Source organism: Dipodomys merriami, unplaced genomic scaffold (genome assembly GCF_024711535.1).
Source record: "Dipodomys merriami isolate MVZ:Mamm:240054 unplaced genomic scaffold, mDipMer1.0.p SCAF_150, whole genome shotgun sequence".
NCBI classification, from domain to species: domain Eukaryota; kingdom Metazoa; phylum Chordata; class Mammalia; order Rodentia; family Heteromyidae; genus Dipodomys; species Dipodomys merriami.
The window spans coordinates 2,024,861-2,034,327 of NW_027202827.1; positions in this window are offsets into that span (position 1 = coordinate 2,024,861).

Consider the following 9,467-nt stretch of genomic DNA (forward strand, 5'->3'; position numbering starts at 1 on the left):
ATTGTTAAAGAGTGCCAGAGCCGTCTATCTATGATTGAATGACACCTACTACATTCCTACCAACTCTTAGGTATTTATTATACCACCATTGAAGGAATATTATTCTTTTAATGCTTAATAAACTATACATTACGATCAATCAGCATTTTAGGACTATTGCATCCAATTTTAGACTAGACGGATGCATGAACTACTCTTTCAATGGATATTCCCATGCATAGGAATGAGTCTCTTGTGATCTCCTGCCATTGGTGTCAGGACTGGATTTGAACCCAGGGCCTATGTTCACAGGTTATCCTATGGCTTCACTGATAGCCCACAAGCCATCAGCAATGGCAGGTCATATCTACTTTGCAGCCATGTCATTCAAACCCAGGATGGTCATTGTGCAAAGAAAAAAATAATAAAACCCCAGCCCCCTGAAGGTTGCCACTTTTTCTACTTTCCAGGTTTTTTTTTTCTAGAAAGTCCCCTGGGCCTAGGATCTTAGGATCAGCTATGGTTCTGGAGGCTGCACCCAAGCCGAGAGAGATCTAAGCTGAGGCAGAGTTTCCATGACCTGAGATCAAGCCCCATGGTTGGCCAAAAGAAAAAAAGGAAAAAGAATAAAGAAAATATAATTATTTAACTAAATTAAAAAAAATAAAGCTACCTAGTTTGGAATTTCTGCTAGTTTTCTTTCCTAGCCTGGGATTTGAACTCAGGGTCTTGGTAAATCTGTAGCAATGTGAGGGAAGATTTGCTACTACTTGAGTTCAAACCTTGTGCCAACCAAAAATGAAACCTAAGTCACTGACCTAAGCAGGGGGAGGTAGTTGTGGAGATGGGAGGGAAAGTATAGTAGGGGGAAAACAAAGGAGGAGGTAACAATGCTCAATATGAAATTTACTCATTACCTTGCTCCTGTAAAATATTTTTGCAATAAAAAACGAACAAAGACAAACAATGTAGTTCTCAGAGAAGCATTTTGGAGGTAAGGGAAGGATCTCTGAATGAATAGCTGTACAAAATTCTACACTTTTTAAAATGTTCAGTATGGAACTGAATAAACATAACTGCTTCCATTAAAAAATTATGTCAGTGTCTTGGAACTGGGGCCAGTATTTCTGCCATTGCTAGGATTTGAGCTCACCGTCCAGATAACTATTTTGCATCATGGGTGAAGGGAAAGCTCACTGTCCATGAGGAAAGAAATTCAGGCTAGAGTTCCCAGGGCCTGAATGAAGGCCCTGAAATGGAAAAAAAAATCTCTATACATGTGTAATATATGATATATATACTTACATATGTATGTTAATTTCATATTATGATTCAGGTGGATCAGTGGTAGAGCACTTGCCTTGCATGCCTGAGTCCCTGGGTTCGATTCCTCAGCACCACATAAGCTAAAAGAAAAAATCCGGAAGTGGCGCTGTGGCTCAAGTGGTAGAGTGCTAGCCTTGAGCTGAACAGCTGAGGAAGAGCACCCAGGCCCAGAGTTCAAGCCACAAAACCGGACCCCCACAGAAAAAGAATGATTTTGTACTTTATTTTCCTTTGATTCATTTATTTATTGATTACTGTATTTAGTAATTTTTACACATAATATTTATTACATTTTGCACATCTATTATGAAATTATACCCAATAATTGAGGACATTGACTCATTTTCATTAATATTTGATTAAGTGTTGAAACATAATACATAATTAAATGGAAGCATTTTTCACAGTATTCACATGATTAGAGTCTCTCACAAGTATGAGCTTTGTCTTATTTATCATTGGAAACTTCCTATCGGGTTTTCTTTAGATGATTTATACTCAGAAGCCTTTTCTTGAAGATAGGCAAGTGAGGAATAACATTGTGAGGGTGGGGCTAGAAATGTGGCTTAGTGGTAAAGTGCTTGCTCAGCATGCATGAATGCCAGGGTTTGAATCTTCAGTGCCACATACTCAGAAAAAGCCAGAAGCTATGGAGTAGCTCAAGTGGCTAGCCTTGAGAAAAAGAAGCTCAGAGAGAGTACCCAGGCCCTAAAATCAAGCCCAGGACTGTCTAAAACCATAGGCCAGATGCCAGTGGTTCATAAGTGGAACCGTAGCTTCTCGGGAGGCTGAGAGCTGAAGACCACAGTCCAAAGGAAAGCCTGTTAGATTCTTATCTCCAGTGAACCACCAAAAGAACCCATCTGGCATTTTGGATTAAGTGCTAGAGTGTTCACCTTGAGCTGAAGGGCTCAGGGTCAGTGCCCAGGCTAGAGTTCGAGACACACAACTGGAAAAAGAGTGAGGGTTAATTAAAATACTTTTCCTATTTGCTAATTACGAGAACATTCTTTGGAAGATGATATACACCAGAATTGGACTCAGAGCTCATGGTTCAAGTGTAGCACATATATATGTCCATCCTCTCAGACTGTAGCATTGTAATATTGTGTCCTACAGGGTTTTTAAAGGTCCAAGGTTAAAAGGCTTAATATGCTCCACAAGCCTTTTTTGATAAGCAATTGACTTGTATTGTCAATGTCATTACAGTTCTGAACCTAGCAGAGCACAAGTAGCTCATGCCCATCACCCTAGCTCAGGAGGCTGAGGACTCAGGATCACAGGGTGAAGCCAGCCAGGGCAGGAAATCGATGACAAAATGACTTCCACTTCTGAAAGGTCAGATATTCAATAGCTTCTTGTGTCTCCCTTGGTGATGAGAATTTACTTGCACATTAAATGTTCTTATAGTACTCGAGTTATAGAAGAAGGAAAGAACCATTATTGACCTATCCTGGATTCAGATGAAGTTCTCAGGATCCAAGCCCTAGCTCTGTTAGCAGGAAGAACTCCAGTGTAACTCTGTAATTGAAGGACAGAAAACAGTTTCAAAATCCAGGCTAGGTGCAGAGACCAGGCATACATGATTAGGAGGCAGAACGTACACACTCAACAGGGAAGTGAGCTGCAAAACCACTTCATTTATTCCAGGCACAACCAGCAATGGGGAAAACCTGTAACATTTGTTAAAGTTACACCAGGGTCAGGCTTTACTCGGCCTCTTCAAATAATGACTAATTAACCTTCCTCCCTCATGTGAAGGGAGCCTCAGGCTACCTTTAGGTTACCAATAGACAGCCAGTTTAGTGGGGGAGAGGGGAGTAACAGAGTAGAGAAACCCTACTCTCTGGTCTTAGGGAGTGGGTTTTTGACTCTCCAACTATCAGATTTGAAGACCCTTCTACCTCTGCCAGTCCATTCTCCTTCCTTCATTCTCCACATAATTAATACAAATCCCCAGACTAACTAGAGGCAGGACTGTTTCTATTTTGTCTCCAAGCACATGATTTAGAACCTAGCTCTGCCCTCGACTCTGGGGCCCTTGGTTGCCTGAGAAGTGGGAAAGAGACAGTCTTCCTGCTCTGTGGTTATGTGAAGGCACACTGCAAAAGGCCTCCTGACTGGGAAGTGTTCCCTTCTTTCCTCCTGACGTCCAAAGATTAAACTATCATATTTCTTTCTTTCTTTCTTTCTTTCTTTCTTTCTTTCTTTCTTTCTTTCTTTCTTTCTTTCTTTCTTTCTTTCTTTCTTTCTTTCTTTCTTTCTTTCTTTCTTTTTCTTTCTTTCTTTCTTTCTTTCTTTCTTTCTTTCTTTCTTTCTTCCTATCTATCTACCTACCTACCTAGGTACCTCTTTGCCAGGTCTTGGGTTGAACTTAAGGCCTGGGCACTGTCTGTAGCACTCTGCTACTTGAACCACAACACCAATTATGGCCTTTTCTGTGTATGTGCTCCCGAGGAATCGTACCCAGGGCTTCTTGCATGCTATGCAAGCACTCTCTCACTAATCCACATTCCCAGCCTCCTCATATTTTTCTTAATGGTAGTTTTTACATAAGTATGCTACCATTTTACTTCCTCAAGTTTAATTTTCTGAAGACTGGTTATTTCTAAGAAACCCTATCTTGTGTACCCCTGCCTGATTTGTGACTGTTCCTGCATTGTCCTCATAATAAAATGTAAATAAAGACTGCTGAGATCTTCAGTGTGCATCATATAAGGACACAGGCCTGGAACCCTGGAAGAGAAAGCAATGGGTCTGACATGAAGAGGATGATGCAGTAGGCGCAAGGATCATATCTGAAAAATAAATAAATAAATAAATAAATAAATAAATAAATAAATAAATAAATAAATTAGAGAAGCATCATTGCATACAGTATGTTTGAACTCAGGGAGGTAATATACACACATAAGTAAGTAGGGCACTGATTCATAAACGTGGCCTTCTCTTTTTGAAAACGTTTTTGAGGCTATCACATGGCTTAAACTCAGGGCATGATGCGTTCCTCAGCTGTTTTTCCCAAGGCTGAGGCTTTACCACCACCACAGCTCCACTTCCATCCATCTGGTCATTAATCGGACATAAGTGCCTCCCAGGCTTTCCAGCCCGGTCTAGCCTGTTTCTTCTGCTTGGCTTTCTCTCTCAAAGCTCCATTTCTACCTTCTGGTCCACTGCTCCACTTCTGGTTTTCTGGTGGTTTATTGGACATAAGAGTCTCACAGACTTCCTGCTCAGGCTGACTTTGAAGGGCTATCTCTCAAAAAGGTTTTAAGCAGCTTTCCTCAGGGATTCACCAAGGAGCATCTCCACACAAACCTGGAGTCTAAATCTCGAGAGACACTAGAAAAGTGATGCATGAAGATGCTTCTAGTATATTCTAGATACTCAAGGTTGGAGACACACTACACTCCTAATTATTAGATCATTTTATAGGCAGACAATATAAGGATCGCTCTAGCTTTTGGTCCTCCCATCTTGAGACAGTAAATTGCTGTAGCTCAATGCTAACTGACAGAGCTGGCATGTCCTGTGGACATTTGCACAGAAATTCTCTGACACTCATTTCTCACTTTTGGTTTCAAACCTATGAACAGATGTTAAGATGAGGAAGGAAAATCCTTCTTAGAGAAAGCAGCTATAATGGACATTGGGTAGTTAACTTATAAATTCATAACACTGGTATGACCATGTTGACAAGTCAGGTTTCCAGATTAAAAAATGAAGAAGAAAAGAAAGAAGGTGCCAGTGGCTTCTCATTGTAATCTGAGCTCCTCAGGAGTCTGAGATGTAGACAATCTGAGTTTGAATCCAGCCAGCGTAGGAAAGTCTATGACAATGTTATTTCTAAGAGATCACAGAAAAACCCAGAAATGTGGTTTTGACTCAAGGTTAATGCACTACCCTTTAGCACATGGATCTCAGGAACAATGCCTAGGCTCATAGTTCAACACCAGGACCTGCCCCCTCAAAAATAACCTGCACCTCCATATCTTTGTATATGTATGTATGTATTCCTATAGGTGAAGCTCCAGAGTAGTTACGATGAATGGCACCAAGCTAGAAAATTTGTATCCAATAAAATGATTTCATAACAGAGACTGATTTCATGAAAGTGCATGTTCTGCGGCTCCCCTCACTGTTCCCAGTATAGCCTGAGGGTTTCTCTGCATCCCAGGCCTGCTGGAAGAAGTCTCCCTCATTGTCTGGACAGGCAGACAAAAGGCCTCACTTCTGTACAGCTATGTAACAAACAGCTCCATCTGTGTCAGATTGTGAGAATGAGTGTGAGTGGGCTCCGAAGGTCAGGATAAAGGTCTAATTTTAGCCCAATCTATTTCTTTCCCCAGTGCTCTGGTTTGACAGGAAGCCATTTGTGCCACCTCCCGTGGCAGGCCAAGTCCTGTGCACTTATCCTGCCATTGTGAGACTATATTCCGGTGTTCAGATACAGTGCTCAATATAATTCAGCAGTCCTTCTGGCAGACAACTGGGGCACTGAAACCCATGAAATGTTTCATTGAGGACGATGATGGGCCTATGATGTCTCTCCTAGGTTTCTGGAAGCTTGGGAAATCCAAGAACATATCTGATATCACAAAGCTTCCTGTCATCTAGGACTGTTAAGCTCTTCAGGTTTTGAAACATTTGACCTCTCCAAGTTGGGCCCTGGCTGGCTATGTTTGGGGGTTGAAAGCAGGGCTGGGGTGCTGACCATGAGCTCAGTGTAGAAGCCCGGTGCTTTACCATTTTGTCTAACAGCATCACTTCTAGTCTGTGTGTGTGTGTGTGTGTGTGTGTGTGTGTGTGTGTGTGTGTGTGTGTGTGTGAGTGTGAGCCCGTGCGTGCACAGGAGGTTGAACTCAGGTCCTGAGCACTGCACATATTTTCTCTTGTACAAGGATACCCCTCTTCCACTTGAGCAACAGAGACACTTCAGGCTTCTTTTTAGTGATATGGTCCTGAGAAATCAAACCCAGGGTTTCATATATTCATATATGCAAAGCAATCTACACTCTACACATTCCCAGCCCTCTACTTTAGGTTTGTTAGTTTGTTTCTCTCTTCTCTTTATTGTTGTAGGAGTTGAAATCTGGGCCTAGGTACTGTCCTTGAACTCTTCTCCTCAAGTCTTGTGCTCTACCACTTGAGCCAAACACCACTTCAGCTTTTTGAGGGGTCCATCGGAGCTAAGTGTCTCAAGGACTTTCCTGCCCAGGCTAGCTTTGAACCATGATCCTCAGATCTCATCCTCCTGGGTAGCTAGGATGACAGACATGAGCAACAAGCACCCAGATTCCACTTCGGGTTTCTTAGTGGTGAATTGGAAATAATAGGCTCATGGAGATAATTGGAGATAATAGGCTTTTGTGTTTGGGATAGTTTGGAACCCAGATCTCAGCTTTCTGAGAAGGCAGGATGACAAACCTTAGCTATAGACCCCTAGGCTGTGGCCTCTGCTATAAGGGGATCCATGTCTCCACGTGGTAGAGCGCTAGTCATAAGCCCAAGAGGTAAGGGCCAGCACCTAGACCATGAGTTCAAGGTTCATGACTGAGAAAAAACAAAACAAAACAATTGTCTGCAGGAGACAACTTACTAGTCTTCAGTAATACATCTTTGTCCCTGCCATGGGGACATAAATGAGCCTCAATATTCTTGACTGCATAATCATCTCAGTTGTGGAGATCTTATAAGGACCCGAAGAAAGAATGCACCCTGTGAAGGACACAGCACATTGCACTCTTTGCATGACTCAGCACACAGCATCCTTTGAAAGACTCAGCACACAGCACCCAATGCAGGATGCAGCAAACTGCACCCTGTGAAGGACTCAGCAACTAGCTCTATTCCACAAGCTTTCATTAGAATTAGGGTGCTTTTTATCAGTATCACCATTCTTGGAGGAACAGTTCACAAACCACACAAGTTCACATCTAATGGTTTAGTGTGGTGTTTTTTTGGGGGGGAGTGGGGTTAGCCATGGGGCTTGAACTCAAAACATGAGGATACTATTCTAATAACATTTGATCAAGACTAGAGCTCTACCACTTCAAGCCATATTTCAAAGATTCTAGCAGACTTCCTGCCAAGTTTTAAAGGCCCTGAGCATCCAGGATATGGGGATAAGCCAGGGTAACTAGGATGATGGGGATAACCCATGGATCTGGGTTGCAGCAGTTTACATCTGGCTAAGTCAGGTTAGGTGGAAGCTGTCAGCTCCAGACTCCTAGATTGCCCTGTGATGAGGTATTTGAAGTCCTGTCCTTCTTGCCCTTCTATAGTTGCAGTTAAGACATTCTACTTTTTTTTGGCGGCAGTCCTGGGGCTTGAGTATACGCTTTGACCCTGTTCCTAAGCATTTGTGCTCAAGGCTAGCACACAATTGAATGAAAGACAGCAGAACGTCTGGGTTTTCTGTTTATGTGCACTGAGGAATCGAACTCAGAGCTTCATGCTTCCTCGGTGAACATTCAACCACTGAGCCCCAGGAGTGAATGAGATATAAATAGATAGAGATTGTTGTATAAAAATATTATATACACAAAAAGAGAGATGTCTGCATATTATTAAATTATAGATAGTATTACTACCAATTATTAGGCATTAAATTATGTCTCCATTTAATGATGTGTCCCAGTTAACAATTAGTAAAGCATTAATTAAAATTACTCAATATCCTGTTATAGTTTATCACATATGTACATACATTCCTACTATAATTATGTATTTCATAGAATGAGACATATTCCTATATATTATTAAATTATGCATCGTGTGTTACTACCAATTATTAGGTATTTGTGTTTCCATGAAATTTTTATTCTGTTAATGCTTAATAAAATATTAAACTTAATCCGCGTCCTATAATTTTTGTGTCTAATTTTATCCTAGAATGATTCCCTACTAATTCAATCTGTTTTTCATTTATTGTAATGACAATTCTTCCACCTACGACATTTTTTTACATTTATTACATCCTATTACATAGCATATAGATTTGCATCTGAATTAAACATGCTACCTGTCACCGAGCATTTTCAAAGAAAAGAAAACATGTTTCACGCTCGGCTTCTCACATCTGAACTCACAGTCTACAAAGCCCAATTCATTAATGGGTAAGTGTCAGCATGCCAGCCTGGAGCATATTAAGCTGACTAGCATTTCCAGCACCTGAGATTGAGCCCTAAGAGTTGACAAAATAAGAACACATTGATATGCAGATTTTTTAAATTGTATTTTATTTTATTTGAGAACATACTGTACAGAGGGGCTACAATTACATGGGCAGGATAATGCATACATTTCTTACCAAGCATTGCAGCCTCCTCCTTTGTTTACCCTTCACTTCCCTTCCCCGCCTCCCCCCTCCCCCCACCCAATTTTACCCCCCTCCCCCCACCCAATTATACCCCCTCCCCCCCACAGCGACATTGTAAAGTTGGTTTTGACATGACATTTTGTACTTCTCATTGTTGCAACAGGTCCACCTGAATCCTTAAACGACTTGTTTGTCCCCATCTCCTCCACATGTTATACTGACATCAAATATAGTGAAAGCGGGGGTTACACTGTGGGGGAGGGACATACAAAGCAACAAAGAAATAATCTTATAAATGCGTTAGAAACACATGCATGAAAGAAACGAAAACATTAAAATACATATTTAAGGGTTCATTTTCCTAACATCACATTATCTGACCTTTTCCGCTTGACTCATACCTATACTAGATATTGCAAATAAGGGAAACCATGGGACCTATGCTTCTTTGGGCCTGGCTTACTTCACTTAATATAATTTTTTCCAAACCTTTCCATTTCCTAACAAATGGGGAAATGTCATTCTTTCTGATGGAGGCATCGAATTCCATTGTGTATATATACCACATTTTCTTGATCCATTCATCTACTGAGGGGCATCTGGGTTGGTTCCATATCTTAGCTATGGTAAATAATGCTGCAATAAACATAGTTGTGCTGGTAGCTTTAGTGTGGTCTTGTTTGTAAACATTTGGGTAAATGCCCAAAAGTGGGATTGCTGGATCATAGGGGAGATCTATGTGAAGTCTTTTGAGGAACATCCATACTGCTTTCCAAAGTGGTTGAACAAGTTTACATTCCCACCAACAATGAAGTAAGGTTCCTTTCTGTCCACATCCCCT